Source organism: Vigna unguiculata, chromosome 4 (genome assembly GCF_004118075.2).
Source record: "Vigna unguiculata cultivar IT97K-499-35 chromosome 4, ASM411807v1, whole genome shotgun sequence".
NCBI classification, from domain to species: Eukaryota; Viridiplantae; Streptophyta; class Magnoliopsida; order Fabales; family Fabaceae; genus Vigna; species Vigna unguiculata.
In genome coordinates, this window is record NC_040282.1 from 20,147,795 (window position 1) to 20,168,108 (window position 20,314).

Below are 20,314 nucleotides of genomic sequence, written 5' to 3' on the forward strand. Positions count from 1 at the left end.
AAAAGAATTTGAATCTAAGCTTTTTACCTGTTGTAGCAACCTTTCTTCTTTTTCTGCAGCCATGTCAACAAAGATAACCACTGAAAACTTATTTGCATCATTCACATCAACAAACTTGATGTGTGGAGTGTGTGGCTTCAACTTAACTTGAGCATCATCAGGTGCATTCGGATGGTTAAGCGGATCATCAGTAATCCTCATAATCTCATCTTTTGAGCAAAATTTTTCACCTGGTGTTGTTGACTCTACTACTTCATCATTAACCAAGTCAGTTGCAATAGTAGATGCTTCAGTTGCATCTTTGGATACTGTTTTCTCTTCAACTGCACTTGGTTCCTCTATTGTATTGTTCTCACAACTTTGCTCTTGAAAATGATCATTTGTACTCATATCCTCATCAACGGGTACAACTTTATATTCACTTTGAGCATTGTCAACATATCCATCAGTAGATATGTTTGTGTGAGAATCTTCAATTTCTTCATCAACTTCAGCAACATCCTTAATATGTCCATCAGTAGACATATTACTATGACAATCATTATATCCATCAGTAGATATATCAATGTGATGTGATTCTGCTATTGATTTTTCAGACTGACTCTGCAAGCTTTGTGTGGCGGCATTCATCATCTCTTTCTGGTCTGTCTGATTCATCTTCATCATTTCAGTCATCATTTTCATCATATCTTCCAAAGTGACCTTTCTCATTGCATCATTCATTAGCTGACTCAAATCTTCAGACATTTGTTCAGCTCTGATGGCCAACTTCAGAAGCACATCTTTGATTTCATGACGAAGTACATTAAAATCTGGATTTTTAGGAAATCTCTGATGGGGTTGAGGGGTCGTATTAACAATTACAAGTAATTCTATGAAGTTGTTCTTACTTGCATCCCTCAACATATTAGACAATATTTGCTTATTTTCGTACCACTCTTGCTCAATATTTCTACATCTTTGATCAACTCGCAACCTTTCATCCATGGACTCTAATTTCTCTATAACTTCACCCATTAGTATCATAACTTCTTTGTAGGATGGTCCATTCGTTGCTTCAAATTGCTGTGGTGGTACATATTGTTGCTGAAAACTATTTGGAATATATGGTTGCTGAGGTGGACACTCAGAATATGGTTGTTGCTCATATCCCAAAAAAGATGATCTAGGATATAGATCATTAAATTGTCGTAAAGTTAACCCACTTATATCAGGTGCAGAAGTAGGTATGACAATTTGTTGTTGATAATCATATGAGTCGCGTGGTTGCTGTGGATAGTAACCATAATTCACTTGAAAATCACACTGTTGATTATTTTCATATGAAAAACTATTTTGCATTTTTGAAAGAGGTTTTCTGAAAAGAAATAAATTGAAAGCTTGTTGAGTAGACTTCCAGGAAAGAGAGGTGTGTCACAATGGACAACTTAAGTACCTTGTCTTTCCTTAGCCAAAGTGTTTCCCAACTAGTTTCATAAATTTCCCAACAAAAATCCTCAAACAAAAATTATGCCGAAAAAAATAACTAAATAAAATAACTAAAGAAAATAAAAAAAAATGTTAGAACCAAAATTGAGAAAAAAATGTTAGTGATAAACAAAATAAAAATAAAAATAAAAAATAAAATCGAAAGAATAAAAATGAAAATAAGAACTAAAATGACAAAAATTCTAACCGTGTTCCCCGGCAACGGCGCCAAATTTGATAACGCTGTCGTTGACGCGATCAAATTAATACTACTTATCTATAACAACTTCAGTATTGTTAAGAAAGTAGTCAACAAAATAGTAAGGGTAAAGTAACCCAAAGTCGTCTCCCAACGAACACGGAATTGATTTTTAACAAATTAGTTCTTATAAAACTATACAAATGAGTTAGTAAAATAAAATAAAAAAAATATAGGGGATTAAGATAAACAAAGACAGAAATAAAATTTAAAAGATAAAAAGAAATAAAAACAGTAGTAAAGAAAATAGATTGATTCCATTGCTTTTTCAAAATAGATTCATCATCGGTTATCTAAAGATTATTGCTCAATTAATTATTGTTGTAGATTTGCAAATTAATCAATGTAAAGTCTCAATTAATTTGTTGGCGTTCTCACTTTTAACCAAAGTACAGTCTCAATTAAAAGTGAGAACTTTTAGATTATCCATAGTAAATTCAACCAAAGTACAGTCTCAATCAAATTTACTATGCCTAATCATGTCTATTCTTTTATCTCCTCACCAAATAAAAAGCTTAATTAATCAAAGTAAAGTCTCAATTAATTTTCGTTAGAGTAAATACCTTTAATCAAAGTAAAGTCTCAATTATTGGTAAAAACTCATTTAATCACATGAAAGTTTCTAAATAAAATCAAAGTAAAGTCTCAATTAAATTTAAAAACTCTTGAACTCATATGATCAACATGCATATAGATTTAAAATCATTACTTTTTACGAGATTCAAAGATAAAAGACATAGATGAATTAAAACCTCAACAATAATAAAAAGAACAAAGAAATTAATTCATTCTAACCTCAAAATCCATAATGAAATTACAATGGAATCAACCCAAGAAGTTTAGCAATCCATGGAATACAAAAAGAAGAATAGAGAGAAGAAAAGAGAGAGAAAGGAAACGAAATTAGGCACCCCTAAGGGTTCCAAAACTCCGAAGTCCCGAGCTTGTCTTCTGCTTCTCCCTTGGTCTCTTTATATAGGAATTGGACTGGGCTTTTCTGGTGCTAAAATCTCTCAAATATCTTTTAAAATAAAGATAAATATAAATATTTAAAAATATTTAGAGAGATATATACTATTTGACAAATATAGTTGGTTGATAATATCAATATCTAATATAATTAAATTAATTAATTACTTAAAGATATATGATAAATTATCACCAATTAATATTTGAATTAATTTTCCAAATCAACCCTTTGCAATCTCCTCAAATTATCTTCTAAATAATCCAATATCTTCAAGATATATTTGTTTGTTGTGGATCTAAAAAGATTCCAGAAGATCTTGTCATATTTAAAAAGATTTGGTAGTTAATATCTTTTAATATTTTATGATATAATTAAATAAGATAATTATTTAAAAATATCAAATAAAATATCTAAAGATATCTTTTTCCCAAATTATCTCTATCATAAAGATAAAGAAAACCGCAAGGTCCAATTTTTTGTTCCTCTCTTCTTGGTTTAGCCAAACTTCTTCACTTTTTCAAGTTTTTCTTGCCGTCTTCATGCAATGCTTGGCTTGAATTTTTGTGCTTTTGATAATTCCTTATTCTTGGATTTATCTTTAAGGTGTCATAAAGCTTTAATCAATATATTTCCACACCTCCATGAGCTCAACTTAGCTGCAGCTGCACTAACACACCTCAAAATATCCAACGAACATTTATGCAACTAAAAAGCTATTTTTAACATTTTTTGTATCTCAAGCTCAATAAACCCAATTATAGGAAATCCCAATTAAATCAATCTTTAAGCACACAAATTCAATTAAATACCTATAATTAAACATTAAATGAGGGCAAAAATACGCACTCATCAGAGCTCCATTTCTGTTGTGGTGTAGTTTGCTTAGGCAGCATCTAATGTCCTGGAGGCGTAGTAGATTACCCTCTGCTGCTTGTCAATTCTTTGAGCTAGAACAGCCCCCAATGCATAATTGGATGCATCGCACATAAGCTCAAACGGGGTTGTCCAGTCGGGCGCCTGAATGATTGGAGTGGTGGTCAGGGCCTTCTTGAGGCAATCAAAAGCCTCTTTGCATCCTTCATCAAAGATGAAGTCAACATCCTTTTGCAGTAAGTTGGACAGTGGAAGGGCCTTCTTACTGAAGTCCTGAATGAAGCACTTGTAAAACCCTGCATGGCCGAGAAAAGAACGAACCTCTCGTACAGAAGAGGGGCAAGGCAATTGTGAAATAATTGAAATCTTGGCAGAGTCAACTTCAATGCCCTTACTCAAAATTATGTGCCCCAATACTATGCCTTGTTCTACCATGAAATGGCATTTCTCAAAATTGAGAACAAGGTTATATTGGATGCACCTATTTAAAACTCTGTCCAAACTTTCTAGACATGCATCAAATGAGGACCCATACACAGTAAAATCGTCGATAAATACCTCTATGCATTTTTCAAGAAAATAACTAAAAATGCTAAGCATGCACCGCTGGAATGTGTCAGGGGCATTGCATAGGCCAAAAGACATCCTCCTATAGGCAAAAGTGCCAAAGGGGCAGATGAATGTGATTTTCTCTTGGTCCTCAAGTGCAATGTGAATTTGAAAGTAACCAGAAAAACCATCAAGAAAGCAATAGTGGGACTTACCTGCCAAACGCTCAAGCATCTAATCAATAAAAGGCATGGAGAAATGGTATTTCCTGGTTTCTTGATTTAGCCTTCTATAGTCGATGCAAACCCTCCAATTGTTTTGCACCCTTGTTGGAATCAACTCTTCTTTCACATTATTGACTACAGTGAGGCCTGTCTTTTTTGGAACAACGTGGATGGGGCTGACCCACTGACTATCAAAAATGGGATAGATGATCCCAGCTTGTAGAAGCTTGGTTACCTCCTTCTTGACAACATCTGAGATGACAGGGTTGAGTCGCCTTTTTGGCTGTCTCACTAGCTTTGCTCCATCTTCCAACAATATCATGTGCATGCATGTTGATGAGATAATACCAGGGATGTTAGCCAATGTCCATCCAATTACCTTTTTGTGCTTTTTAAGAACATGCAACAACCTATGCTCTTGTTCAGCAATGAGGGAGGTGAAAATGATGATAGGCAGTTTGTCCTCCTTCTCTAAGTAGACATACTTGAGGTTGTCTGGCAGGGGTTTCAACTCTAGAGTGTTGGATGCTGGCTGAATATCAAGAACTGGAGGGGAGTGAGAAATGGGTTCCACAGCCTGTACCTCAACATAACAATCAGATGCATATGTACTTCCTGCAACATGGTTAGTGCAATCTGATTGTATGACATCAAAATCATATGGTATAGCACCCAGTGAGTCAGAATCAACATCGAAATCAGAATCAGAATCACAGTCAACACCAATGCATGCAAATTTAGATAGGTCAAACACAAATGAATGTTTTAATTCATGCAAAGAGTGAAAATCAGAAATAAGTCCATCAACAATATCATCAATAATATCAACATGAAAAAGAGAGTGATCCTCAGAAGGATGTTTCATGGCATCCAAAATATTAAAACGCACCACAATATCATCAAACTCCATGGACAAAGTACCTGCATGGACATCAATCTTGGTTCGTGCAATTTTCAAAAATGGTCTCCTAAAATGATTGGTGCAGAACCATGCGAAAATCCCTCTTCCATATCAAAAATTTAAAAATCAGCAGGGAAAATCAATTCACTAACACGAACCAAAACATCATCAACCAAACTTGTGAGGTGGGCAACACTTCTATTTGCCAATTGAATCACCACACCCGTAGGTTGTAGGGGTCCAAGAGAAAGAGATTTAAAAATAGACAGAGACATTACATTTATTGAAGCACCAAGATCAAACATTGCATTTTCAAATTTATTGTTACCTATGATGCAAGGTACACAAAATGTACTTGGGTCCTTGCATTTCTCAGGAATCTAAGGAACAAATTTACCTATCAATGCTAACACATTTCTCCCCATGCTGATCTTCTCGTTTCCCTTTAGCCTCCTTTTGTGTGTGCAAAACTCCTTCAAGAACTTTGCATATCTGAGAATCTGTTTGATGGCATGCAACAAAGATATGTTCACCTCCACCTTCCTGAATGTTTCTAAGATCTCCATGTCAACCTCTTCCATATTCTTGCTTGGAATGGCTCTTGGAGGGAAAGGAAGAGGTATGGAAGGTGCAGCAGTAGAGGTGGAAGGCGTAGAAGTCACACTAGATGTGGAAGGACCAGCTGTATGAGCATCACGCTTTCTCTAAAGTGTGGCAGGGTCGACTTCCTTTTGAGGTGTAGGCTCAGGAGTGGGAACTTCAATGTTCTTCCCAGATCTCAATGTAATGGCACTCACATTTCTCGGATTCTCCACCGTCTGTGATGACAACTTGTCATAATTCTGAGCCTGTGCTTGGTTTAGTTGAGTGGCCATCTGTCCCATTTGATTTGTAAAGTCTGGATTGAGGACCTAGTCTTCTACTGGAATTACATATTCTGAAGTGTCATCATTCTGACCAACTCTTCCAATGAAGTAGAAGAAGAAGGTGCAAGTGCTGCAGCAGGCGCTGGTGTGGGTACAAGTGGAACAAGAGTAGCTTGTGTAGGTGCAGGTCTTTGTTGTGGAGGTGGCTACACATTTTGAAATTGTTGGTTTTGCTGCTGCTAGTTGCCTTGGTTTTCCCATCTCAAATTAGGGTGATTCCTCCATCCTGGATTATATTTGTTTGTTGACAAATTATGGTTTTTTTGTTGATGTTGGGGCCTATTGTTGTTGAAAATATTAGCTGCATAAGCCTGAGGAGTATCCACTGGTGTAGAAGAAGAAGCAGCAGCCTGTTGTTGCAATGTTGGGCAAGAGTCTGTAAAATGATCAACAGATGTACAAAGGCCATAAACTCTTGCAACTGGAGCTCTTTGATTGGAAGCAAGTTGGTTGACCAGTGTGGTAAGAGCATCAATCTTACTCTCCAACTTCTTCGTGTATTCGGCTGCCCCTACATCATGTACTCCTCTAACAACTATGGCATCACTCTTTGTGCCAAATTGTTGAGAATTGGAAGCCTTGTTCTCAATTAGTTGCCTGGCTGCAGTTGGGGTTATGTTACCAAGAGCACCACCACTTGCGGCATCAATCATATTTCTATCCATGTGGTGCAGGCCTTCATAAAAATACTATAGAAGGAGATGTTCAGAGATTTGATGGTGAGGGCAGCTTGAACAGAGATTCTTGAACCTCTTCTAGTACTCATAGAGGGTCTCCCCAGATTGTTGCTTGATGTCAGAAATTTCTTTCCTTATGGCTGTTGTCCTTGAAGCAGGGAAGAACTTGGCAAGGAACAATCTCTTCAGGTCATCCCAGCTCGTGATGGACATGGGTGCTAGGTAGTACAACCAGTCTTTCGCATTGCCCTCCAACGAATGAGGGAAAACCTTCAAGTATACATGCTCTTCTTGGACATTTGTGGGTTTCATGGTGGAACACACGACATGAAACTTTGGCAACAAGTGTATTAATCCTGTTTTTAACACATATGGAACTTCCTCCTCAGGGTATTGAATGCATAAACTATCATAAGTGAACTTTGGTGCAGTGAGCTCACTCATGGTCCTTTCATGAGGTGGAGGAGGTTGAGCCATGTTATCAGTATGAAAATCAAAATGCTTAGAATAAACAGTATGTTCAGAATGCAAGGAATGATGAGTGTTAGGAGTGTGATAAGAATCAGAAGAGTCAGGAAAAGTAACTGAATATTTAGCATGCAAAGATGGATTCCTAAGATGCCTACGTCCTCCGTGGAATGTCCTATCAATCTCAGGGTCAAATGGTCGTAATTCACTTGGGTTTCCCCTAGTCATGCACCAAAATACATTAATTCTAGTGATATTGGCATAACATAGGGTATAACTACAAGTATACTCAAACGAACTCCAAATGACTTGAAATTGGTAGGATTGTCCTTTGAGAGCTCAAACAGTACCACAAAAAAATCAGATCAAAACTCAAAGTACAAGTATTTTTAAAAATTTTTCAAAAGTGGAAAAAATGAAGAAAAATCACAAAAAACATCGCTCAAATGTAGAAAATGGCATTTTCTGGAGAATCTGAGTTTGCAAACTGGTAAACTGGGTTAGAACAAGGTAGGAAATTAAATTCCCCCCCAAATGCATATAAAATAATGTTGATTCTGATAACCAGAGCAAAAGTTATGGTCCTCTGAAGTTTGACTAAAAATCAGTCCAAAATTTTTTTGAATCTATCAACTCAGACCATACCAACTACTCCAGCTATTTTTCCCATCAAGTTCAATGTCTTAGAAGTGGGGGGAAAAATTTCAAGTCAAAACAAGCACCGTAGCTACCAGAACAAAATTCCAGAAGTTAAATGCCAGAATCGGACACTATTCATGCACTATTCACTACTCTAAATGACATTATTCATGCGCGCCGCGACACTATTCACTCTACTACACAGATAACACGCACACTACATGAAAACACACAGAAACACTACCATAATCAACATATACCAACTCAACCACACCTGAACTACACACACACACATACCCAAAACACTGAACACAAACACACTGAAAATTTTACTTTGAACAAAACGATTGGTCCCCGGCAACGACGCCAAATTTGATAGAGGCCGTACCCTACCAAATTAAAACAGATTAAATGTAGTATATGAAAGTGGAACCAAGTCGTCTCCCAACGACCAATGTTCTTGTTCAAAGCTTCAATTTCCAAATGAACACAACAATACAACACTTGGGGGATTTGGCAGGCAGATTCACAACAAATTTAAATTCGCAATGTAGAGAAATTTAACAGTTATATGAAAACGCAATGATTCCTTGATTCAATTGAAAGTCCACCAATCAAAAATTACCAAATTAATTGTTCTATTCGAATTTGCGCTCATCAACCCTAAGTAATCAACTAAGCGAAAATTACCATGGAATCATTGTCATTAAGCATAACAAATTTCAGGCAAGTAACACCCACAAATTGAAGCAAGCTGTGACATAACCCATAAACATTAAGCATGAATACAAGCCCATCAATGTGCACACACGAATTTGAGATTAAGCATGCATCAAAAATGTGTTTATCATAAAAAAACGCAATCTGAATTAAATGCAATTCCGAATACAACCCAAAATCGATCAACAATCTCATGGTTTCATTTCAATTTCATCAAGGAATTAATGCAAAAAAGCTTAGCTAGACATCAAAATGGAACAATCAAACACTTTAAATCTGAAACAGAACATCAAAATTAAAAACCCTAACTTATGAATTCTTAAAGATGCAAATCAAGAGCAAAAGAGAGATTTCAAAGCTTCAATGGAATGTAAAACGGTGCTATGATATATAAATCTGAAAACCCCATGAATGGGTGTTGTTCCAAGTCAATAAAATCCACAAAATGAGTTTCCCAAGATAGAAAACGAATTCAAAACGTAAAACCCTCAATGTGTGCTGTCAAATGTGCACAGAAATGGCAAAAACTAGTGCAAAAACATAAAAAACGAGTGGAAAACCTCCATGAACACCCACAAAGGCATGGAGAGCGAAAATAGAGGTTGGAAATGAGTGAAGAAGAAGAGAGTGCGGCTTCTTGCATGGTAAATGGCCTAATTTCGTGGTCACATCAAATCTGCCACTCATCTTTACAATATTGCCACTCTGCCACTCAGAATTACAAAAATGTCACTCCTAAGCCTTTAATGTCGGCCCATTCACTCAGATGACGTGGAAATGATGTGGCGATGATGTGGCAACTTTCTTCAACTAAATATTGATGTTTAAGCTCCAAAATTGCTTCACCCAAATACCTAGAAATAATTAAAAATGAAAATTAGGATAAATAATGTTATGTTAGTCCAAATTTGGAACAATGGCCCAATAAAGGCCAGCAGATGAAAACACACTAAAGATTAACAATTAAGCATTGAACAACTGTCAAATGGGTACACAAAGGCTAGTGGAATGAAGGAAAATAATGACTCATCAGAGTTCCCAATAAAAATATCATTCGTAACGTCCGAAGACTACCAAACTCGTCAGCTTAATACTAAGGAGGGCAATCTAACTGGACCCATCCATACACGCCACAATGTGCACACTCATACCGGCAACACTCGCCAATCCGAGCCACAACTCAAGAGTTCCTCATGTTCATCCACCATCTCGAGCCACAACGTAAGAGATGCCATTTCGAGCCACAAATCAAGGAATGCCACGTGCTTAACCCCTATCCCGAGCCACAACTCAAGGGATACGTTCTAAGGCACAACTTAAGGAACACCAGCAAGCCAACCTTCGAAATATCATAGAAGCCTTGTGGACCACGCACATCAATGCCAGAAAAAACAAATTTCTGTTGCATTGAGATCGCCTAGTGCTGCTCAAGAGGCGTCAGGCGCTGCCGTTTCCAGATCACTTGGCAGGGGAGATGTACCATCAGGCGCCAATCGCCTCAAAACACCTTGCCTCTGTAGGTATCGCCTGGCGGAATTGTCTTTACCGCTAAGCGCCACACGTCCCTTTTCCCTCTGGAATCACGCTATCGCCTGGTAGCTCCCACACTATGGTTACTGGTTTTGCACATTTCTGAAAGTTGTCTAAGTCACTAGTCTACAAAAAATAGTTCCAAAGTTACAACATCCATTACTAGGTTTTTCCGACCCTGACCAATTCATCCTACTTAAGTTGCATACCTCAATTCCTTAGTTTATAGATTTAAGCATGAGAACTAATATGGTTCAACATAATTAACTTATGGTAAAACTAGACACTCTTAATGGAACCTTTTGTCATTCTATCATAGCCTTCTTTGTCCAGATGCTTTTATGCCAAAAAGTATATACACTGTGTGTCTCCTTTAACTATTGTAGTGCTCATGTTGCAATTATTTTCAAACCAAATAATACCAATAACCCATCCACTCCCCTTTACACCACTATTCACTCTTCATGCATGAATCTCACAATGAAACTACACTATTATATTTCTCTCATTTCATGTCCTTTACTTGTGAACTACACTAACCACTCCTGGAAGCCCAACCCTGCGAATCTCCATCCATAGAGAACTCCATGGTTGTCACTACTGCGGTGTCGCCTTGCGGAGCCTAGGAGCCGCCAGGCGCTGCGTTATTTTTTGGAGATTTTCCAGACTTGATACTACACCTATCCGAAATCCCAAAATCCCCCTCACCCAAATTTGACCAACTCAACAAATCCTAACATACTCAACTACACTCTAGTGGTAATTTAACATACAACATTTCCATCCCAATCCAATTGCAGTTGCCATTGATTCCGAATCTACAATTTCCCAAATTTTCAATCCTAAAACAAAAGTATGCCACCACCCTCCAATTTTCCTTAGCTTCTCATGAATTTTATGAATCCTCTACTTCTAGTTGATTAATTAATGACTTTCACACCTTTTCCACTAATAAAGCATAGCCCAGAACTCGAAGAAACCAAAAATCGAACCTAGCGGGTGTTCATCACTGCCAGGCAGTTTATCAAGAAAAACCCAGAAATGGGTTGTAGCCTTGTGTCGCCTGGCGGCCAGGACTCTATCGCCAGGTGATTCCTCTTCAGGAACCCAAAATTCGCATATCCGTGATAAGTCGCTTGGCAGTAGGCGGTTAGTGGGAATTTTCCAGAAACGCAAAAATTCAAGCAGAACGGGAAGTATTCATGCATTTCACAATATATATCATGCATTTCACACTTAAACATTAATTTTAACGCGTAAAGCTCCCATAACCTGGTTTCCTTTTCTTCAATTTGAATACGTGATAGTTCTTCTTGATCCAAAAGTGGCTTTCCTTAGTGCTCCCACAATTTAGCTCCAAACAAGCACTCAATTCTCACCACACACTCTCTGAATTCGCACCTCTCACAATGCTCAACAATGGCAACATAGAAAACCTTTCCTCTCACCTAAAATTGGCCTTTTAATGGTGCCTTAATGATAAGTTAATGACCAAAAGTAAAATTGGCCTTTTAATGGACCATTATGGTTATTTTTCCAGCCTCCCTTGGCTGCCCATTCAGCTAGAGTTTTCTCTACCCTTTCATATTCATGCCAAAAGTAATTTTGACAAAAAAAAGCCTAATTTGGTTCTACCAAGGTTCAAACCCATAACCATGCCAACGTTCAATTCAATGAACAACCATTTAACCAATTCATGTTTCATGATAATTCACATAATTCTATAGTTATGTTATCACTCATCATGATCCAGCATACTATTAAAATACTAATAAAATAAAAAACTCACAATTGGCATACATAGGACTTGAACCCAAGTCCTCTCACACAATCAAGTACTCTTAACCATTTGAGCTAGTACTTTTCTACATCATACATGTCAAATATAAATGCCATAAAGGCTTCTACTACCCCATTTATTAATTAATTATTTAATTAATTATTTAATTAATTAATTAATTTTCATGGGTCTTGCATTCCCCCCACCTTAAAAATTTTCGTCTTCGAAAATAGGACTTACCAGAAAAAAGATGAGGATACGACTTCCTCATGAGATCCTCCATCTCCCATGTCATCTCCTATGTTGCCTCGTTCCAGAGGACCTTCATGGTCCAGATCTCCTTCCCTTTGAGTTGCTTGACTTGAGAATCCAAGATCCTCGCGCACTTGGACATCCTCCTCCTCTAGCACATGAGTAGGATCTACAATGTACTTCCTCAGTTGTGATACGTGGAAGACATTGTCCAGATTTGCCAAGTGAGGTGGCAAAACAATCTTGTACGTCGTTGGTCCAATCCTCCTCGTGATTTGGTACGCCCCGATGAATCAAGGAGTCATCTTCCTCGACTTGAGAACTCTCCCAATACCTGCCATCGGGTGACCTTGAGGAATACATGGTCACCTGCCTCAAACTTCAACGGCCTCCTCCTCTTGTCTGCATAAGATTTCTGTCGACTTTGAGTTACACGCATCTGATCCTATATCACCTTCACTTTCTCAGTGGTCTGCTGCAAGAATTCTGGTCCAAGCACCACTAACTTTCCATCCTGCTGCCAACACAATGGTGTATTGCATCTCCTACCATACAAAACCTCGTATGGTGCCATTCCAATACTGGAATGATAACCATTATTATAAGTGAATTCCACCAATGAAAACATATCACTCCAAGTGCCCAGGTGATCCAACACACAAGTCCTCAGCATGTCTTCCAACGACTATATGGTTCTCTTAGAGTGACCATCTGTCTAAGGAAGATAGACCGAGCTCATTCTCAACTGAGTGCCCAACACTGCCTGTAGTGACTGCCAGAACCTGGATGTGAACCTCGGATCGCGGTCCGATGTAACACCCCAAATTTAGGATGTCATGGAAGCTATCATTGCTTCTTTTTTGTTTAAAAGTAAAACGATTATATCACAAAAAGGCACTTGTATTAAAATTAAAATTTAAATGTAAGTAAATAATCTAAAACATGATTTGAAATAGTAATAAAAAAACAAAGTTCCAACTAAAAACTAGGAATCAAATGAAATTTTCATAATCTTCATTATTCAATTGAAATCAACTAAATAAATCATAATTCCTCGAGTTCACACCATCTTCTTCGTAATCTACTTCGAGCCAAAAACATTTGTATTACCATCTGCTCCCGTATAACACACACGTTATACGATCATCGCACAGGCAACAAACACCCAAACAAACAAATAAGGGTAAGCTAACCATAAACAATGATATTCATAAAAGAAATTTCTAAATAAAACATGTCCAATAATACTCAACATCGCATTCAAATAACACTTAATCAAAATGCAATCAATCATGTCAAACCAAACATAGCATCACATTCATCTAAATTCTTTCAATATAGTGATCATAATCAAATTTTAGTTTTTCGTGGCCTCTCATCCCACAACAACATCTAGTTTCCTAGAACAGATGGTTTAATGTGTCCCACTATCGCAATCAGACTATCTCCCTTATTCCTCAAGGAATTATGAGTAAAAACGTCGATGCATCGCACATCGGGCACTATACTCGCAACAAGCCAAAATAAGATGAAACATCTATCTCCTCCCCACAACTTCACACAGGCGAAAGGGTACAACACTCGAACCAATCCTCTACCACTGCTTCACACAGGCGAAGAGGACCCCTTTCCACTACTTCACACAGGCGAAAGAGTTTTCACTAGGTTCCTAGGTACGAAAAACCTTACACAACATTTAATTCCACGAAGCGCTTTCAAGCAAAGCAAAATACTCTCAACATGCAACACCTGAAGATTTCTTATTGCCAACAAAATACACACCATCACATCATGCTTCAAAAATAAAGTCTCAAAACAAAACCCAATTCATATATCACACGTGTATTTAATACACACCAAATATTTAATAAAATACATGGGAAAGAAAAAGAAAATAAATTAATACTGAACCTGCACCTAAACTTTTTAAAGAGAATAAAAAGATAATAACTTATCATGCATAGTAAATTCAAATGCGCTGGCCCCAATTTTTTTACGCACGAATAAAACTAAAAAGAAGCAAGAGAAAGACTAATGACTTTGCACCCTTTATTCACGTGACAAGCTAAGCAAAAAGGAGAGAGAGACAAACAAATTTATATCATGAAACCACTTGCTGCAGCACGGATGACAAGTAAAGGAATATGTGAGATAAAATAATTTGCATGTGGCATGAAAAAGAAAGGAAAACTTGCACCATTAATAAAAAGGTAACAGAGAAGTTTCATCAACAAGGCAAAGAAACTAGACATGAAATCTTACTTCACTACTCCTGACACGGTCTGCACCCAAAAATTCAATGTGCCCGCCCCATGCGGAAATTAAAATAAAAAAGAGACTTTGTTTCAAAAGACAATTGGTGGTTGATTTGCATTATCCCTCACACATAAAGGATGAAAAAAAAGCATGAAGAGACCAAAAACAATTCAGAAGGAGGAGAGAAAGATGAATTCTCGTGAATTACCAAGAATTTGCAAAAAAAGTCCTTTGAAATTTTATTTGTAAAACTAGGTCGTGTCATCAGGGGAGGACGACTTTAAAGGTGAAGTCGTCCTCCCAAAGGCCGGTTTCCCCTTTTTTTTTTAAAATGAAGTCGTCCGGCTGAAGGCCGGTTTTTGGTTTGGCGTTGGTGAAGTCGTCTTTGTGGATGACGAATTCATTTTAGTTTTTTTAACAGTAAATGATAATAAATTGAAATAAAAATAAAAATAAACTTTAATATATTTTTAAAATGATTAAAAATTAAAATACAATAATTTAGTAACTTGAAAATAATGAAACAGTCATCTATGTCCTCCGGTTCCATATGTTGGTCTTCTTCTAGATCTGTTGGGACGTGTTAGTGGTTGTTGTTGTGGTTCATCATCGTCATCGTCATCTTCATCTTGATGACTTTGGACATTTTGAGGAATTTGTGGTGATTGGGAAGGCATTGGTGGAGGATAGAATGACATTGATGATGAAGATCCTGGATAATAGGCAGATGGTGGTGTCATGGTTGTGGTTCCAAACATATGTAATGGACCAGCACCATAAGTTGACTGATGCGAGAAGAAACTGTATGAGGAAGGGACGTGTTGGAATGATGTGTTTGATGGGTTGCCAAATTGAGGATGTGAATGTCCAAACATTTGACCTTGACCCATAGGGGACTGTCCGAAAAAAGGTTGGTGATGATGCATGAAATCTGGAGAAGACCCAACATGGACAGTGTAGGGTTGTGAAGCAGGCTGAGAAGGTTCTTGTGATATGTCGTACTGTAAAATAAATAACATGGTTATTGGCATGAATAAGTATGTATGATAAACAAATGTACTACAAATGTATTATAAATAACCTTATCATCGGAAGATTCTGATGACAAACGCCAGCCTTGGCCAAATGCAGACAAGAAGAGTGGTCCTCAACTGTTGAGAGGGCCCAAGCTCTTATCTTTTGGGCCAAAATTGTTTAAATATTAGATTAGAATTTAACTTTTGGGCTTTGTATTTTGGGCCCAGTAGAATAGGGTTTTCTTTGGGCCATGTATTGGGCCTTAGAGGAAATTGGGCTTTAAAAGTAATTTTGGACCAAGTCACACCTCCCACATCCTCCTTTTTGGCTCCAAAATTCAACTTTCTAGACTCCTTTTTCCCTCCACTTTTTGGAGACTCCTTGGTCTCATTTTAGCCTATAAATAGAAGGCTTAGGAGTTGTATTTTTCAGCTTGAAATTGAGTAATGAATTGCTGCCCAAATTTGTGTACAAATCTCTTTTGAGCTCACCATAGCGTAAACTCTTCTCTAGTTTACTCTAGTCTTCTTCCTTAGGAGTTGGCCTCACCTCTCTTAAGAAACCTTTCACCTACACCAAACCAAACACCTTAAGCTTCTTTCCTTCATGCTTCCGCATCTAACACCATCCATGGAGCCTCCATTCTTCATGCAAGCTTCAATGGAGACAAGAAGAAGCCATCAGATTCTGATGGAGATATATAACGGATAATGTGGTTGATGTACCACTGCATATACGGTGTTTCATCACGCAAATGACCGTTTCCGCTAAACGGTGTACCTTGAATGATCTGATTTTGTCGATCATTCCAAATTGCAATCCATTGGTGATGATGCGCCACCCAATCTTTGTCGTTTCTCCCCCTCAAGTCATCCTTGTGACCTTGATCCAGGTTAATCGGCTCAAGCGAAATGTTTTGTCTTAAACCAAATTGATGCATCACCCTATCCGCCTGATGGATTTCTACTGTCGTGAAGCAAATTATTGGTACTGTTGCTCTGGACACCGGAGGGATGTCAACCACAATCAATCGACTAACTTTGGGTTGAATGTAAGGCCTCCACAAGAACTGAAACCAAATTGTAGACATTAGTTTTAAACTTTTAAAAACAAAAAACTTGCAATTACCTTAAGTATTACCTGTCTTGTACGTATTTGATCAAATCTCAACCGAAAATCAATAACTAAAATTGAAGCTAGATTTATCCGATGCGTTACGTTCATCCACCTAAATAAAAATGTTGCAATTTAAAGTTAGTTAAATGACAAGAAAAAAAATAATTTAAAAGTTAGCTTTCTACCTTCTATAGACAGGGAAACCATCTCCATCAGCCACCTCTTGATCACTTAAAGGTTGAAGTGGTGGGGCTATAGAAGTAATCCTTTCCCAAGCCCAACATTGTAACAAAATCATGCATCCACCAATATTTTCTTGGCGTAGGTGAATGCCATGATCTAGGCAACGATATAGACAAGCCAAGACTGTAGAGCCCCAACTATAATTTCTGATGACATCTAAGTCAGCTAGCCTAAGTAGATACATGACACGTACCCTAGCTGCAGACGTGTCTGGCATTAAAATTCTTCCAATCAATGTGAGAATGTACGCTCTCGCATATTGAGCAATAACCTCATTGTTTGCATTGGGTGGAAGCTGTTGGAAAGTAGTGTTTAACCAAGATACTCGAATTGAGTTCCCCCTTATCACCGTCGGTGGTGGAATGACACCTAGATGTTCATGGAAGGTGGCGAATATGTCGTCAACTGTAGTGGGACCAGTTACCACATCTCCGTCTATCGGTAGGCCAAGGAGGACGGCTACATCTTCTAATGTCACGGTGGTTTCTCCATGGGGGAAGTGAAATGTATGAGTTTCTGATCTCCATCTTTCTAATAGAGAACTGATGAGGAAGTGGTTGACATCCATGTCTGGGATGTACAAGGTGTGTCCGAATCCAGCTTGATGCATTAAATTTATGACACGGGGATCAAGTATGTCTTGATTGTTTAGTATCCAAACTCCAGCTCTTCTCGGTCTAAGAACTCGTTCTCGTCCTTCCCATAAGTCGTGAGTGATATGCTCATGCTGAAGCCGGAGTAGTGACAAAGCTTGGAATGGTAAGCAAAAAGCGCTTGCTAAGGAGTTTGGAGATTGGGAAGATTCTTACAATGAACTTCCAAGGTGGTATCAAGTTGTACAAGAAAGCAATCCCGACACAATAATTAAATGCACTGGATCTCCTAGACTTGTTAGTGGCCAACCTAACCCTTCTTGCTATATTATGGAACGCGTATTTTGGTCTTTTGGACCATGCATTCAAGGGTTTAATTATTGCAAGCCAATTGTCCAAGTAGATGGCACATTTCTCACAAGAAGATATCAAGGGACATTGCTAACAACACTAGCTCAAGATGGGTCACGTAATATATTCCCTTTGGCCTTCGCGATAGTGGAAGGAGAAACAAAGGAGGCCTTGATATTGTTTTTTCAACTCTTAAGGGAGCACGTTACACCACAATCAAACCTCTGCTTGATAACAGACAGGGGGAAAGGCATATTGGCAGCCCTATAATCTGAAGAAGTACAATGGGAAGCAGATGGATTGCAATCAATATACTGCATACGTCATATTGCTTCCAATTTCAACAAAAAATTCAAGAATCACGAATATGGGTAATAAATTTTTTTCTTTCAGTCACCATATTCGATAATTAAATTAACTAATATAATTGCATTTTTACAGCTTACGAGGTCAAACAACCGATATTCGATGCTAAATTGGCGGCTTTGAGATCACATTCACTAGAAGTGGCATCTTGGATCGATAGGATACCACTACAAAAATGGACTCAGGCCTACGATGGGGGTAGTAGATTCGGACACATGACAACAAACCTGGCAGAATGTATGAATTCTGTTTTGAAAAGAGCTCGTTCATTACCAATTTGTGCTCTAATTAAGGCAACATTTGAAAGGACCGCAACATGGTTTGTTGAGAGAGGGGTTAAGGCAGACTCCATGTTACGAGCATGCCACCAGTATCCCGAGGAAATTAATACTATTATTAGAAAAAATCAACAACAAGCGGGAATGTGTCAGGTGCGTCGATACTCACGAGACAATAATGAATTTCAAGTTCAAGAGATGTTTTCTCCACATGATCACCGCCTACCAATGTCTTTTACAGTTAAATTAAATGATTGGGGGTGTGATTGTGGTCATTTTTAAGCTGTTCGACTGCCTTGTCATCACGTAATAGTTGTTTGCTCTTTCTCACATATAGACCTAACCTCATACATCCACCCAGTTTATAGTCTCTACAACATCAACAAAGCAAATGAAATACAGTTTCATCCGGTTAGGAATAAAGAATATTGGTCCATATACACCAGACCAAATTTTATTCCAGACCCAAACATGCGTCGTAGGGTAAGGGGAAGACCACCAACTAATAGAATCCATAATGAGATGGATGAACCAAATCCAAACAGACGAAGCAAATGTTCATATTGTAGAAATGAAGGACATAATAGGGGCAACTGTCCCTACCGTCAGTAATTTATTACTTTATCAAATTTTCATGTAACTTTTATTATATTATTTTCATTATGTAATTTTTATTATGTCATTTTTATTATGTATTGGTTGCGAATTTTTTTTATGTTATTTTTATTATGTAATGTATTTTTTTAAATTAATTTATTATACTAATAAAAGAATCCCAACAAATTAAATATACTATACAAAAAATTTAAGAAATGTAAATCATTGAAAAAACTGAAAATTGAGTATTTATAAAAATAAAATAAAATTGAAACGAAAAAAAAAAATCAAAAACTGAAACTGGCGTCTTGCCGGACGACTTCATCCATGCTACATGCAAAAACCGGTCGGAGGCCGGACGACTTCATTAAAAAAAAAAAGGTAAACCGGCCTCTGGGTGGACGACTTCACCTTAATGTCGTCTTCCCACCAGACGACACGACCCACTTTTACAATATTAATTGAAACAGACCCCTTTTTACAAATAAGATGAGAAAGTGACCCCTTTTTACAAATTTCAGAACCAACACATGAACCCATGCAAACAAAATTGTTGCACCATAAACCTATTGTTGCACCATGAACCTATTGTTGCACCTTGAACCTAAGTTGCACCGTGAACCTATATCTAAGAACACTGCACGTCACCAAGATGCCTGCAGCCACTCCTCCGGAAACGCAGCCCTCAACATAGTCGGCCACCATCCGCGTCTGAACCAACCCTGCAAGGTTCCACTCCAGCATATGTAGTCACACGAGAGCAACACCACCTTTCATTTGTTTCATCGTTGCATCACCTAAGAACTACACTCTCCAAAGTTACTGTTTCAACATGGATTCACACGTTGCCAAAATTGAACGGAAACACTACGCAACTGCATCCCTGAACACGAAAACAAGAACAACCCACTCAAGAATTCCCAGCACTTAAAACACGCATGGCATACATCACCAATGAAAACGAAAGAATAAATAGAAAACAAGTATACCCACATGATAAACAACAAGATTAAGCTACAAAAAACCAGAAAATAAAGTCAGCTTCACCTACACTACACATGCATACTTGTCAAGTTTCATTCCTCAAGCAAACAAAACAAGAGTAGAAAAATAAAGTTGGCTTCCCCTACCTTTCTAGATTGTTCATCTTCTCTACTGCAGCCACTGAAAATTCGAACTTGCATTCTTCCTCTCTTTTACTTCTCCCGTCTTAACCTTTTTTTTTCTAGAAAAAACTTCTAGGGTTTAGCTTTATCTAATCC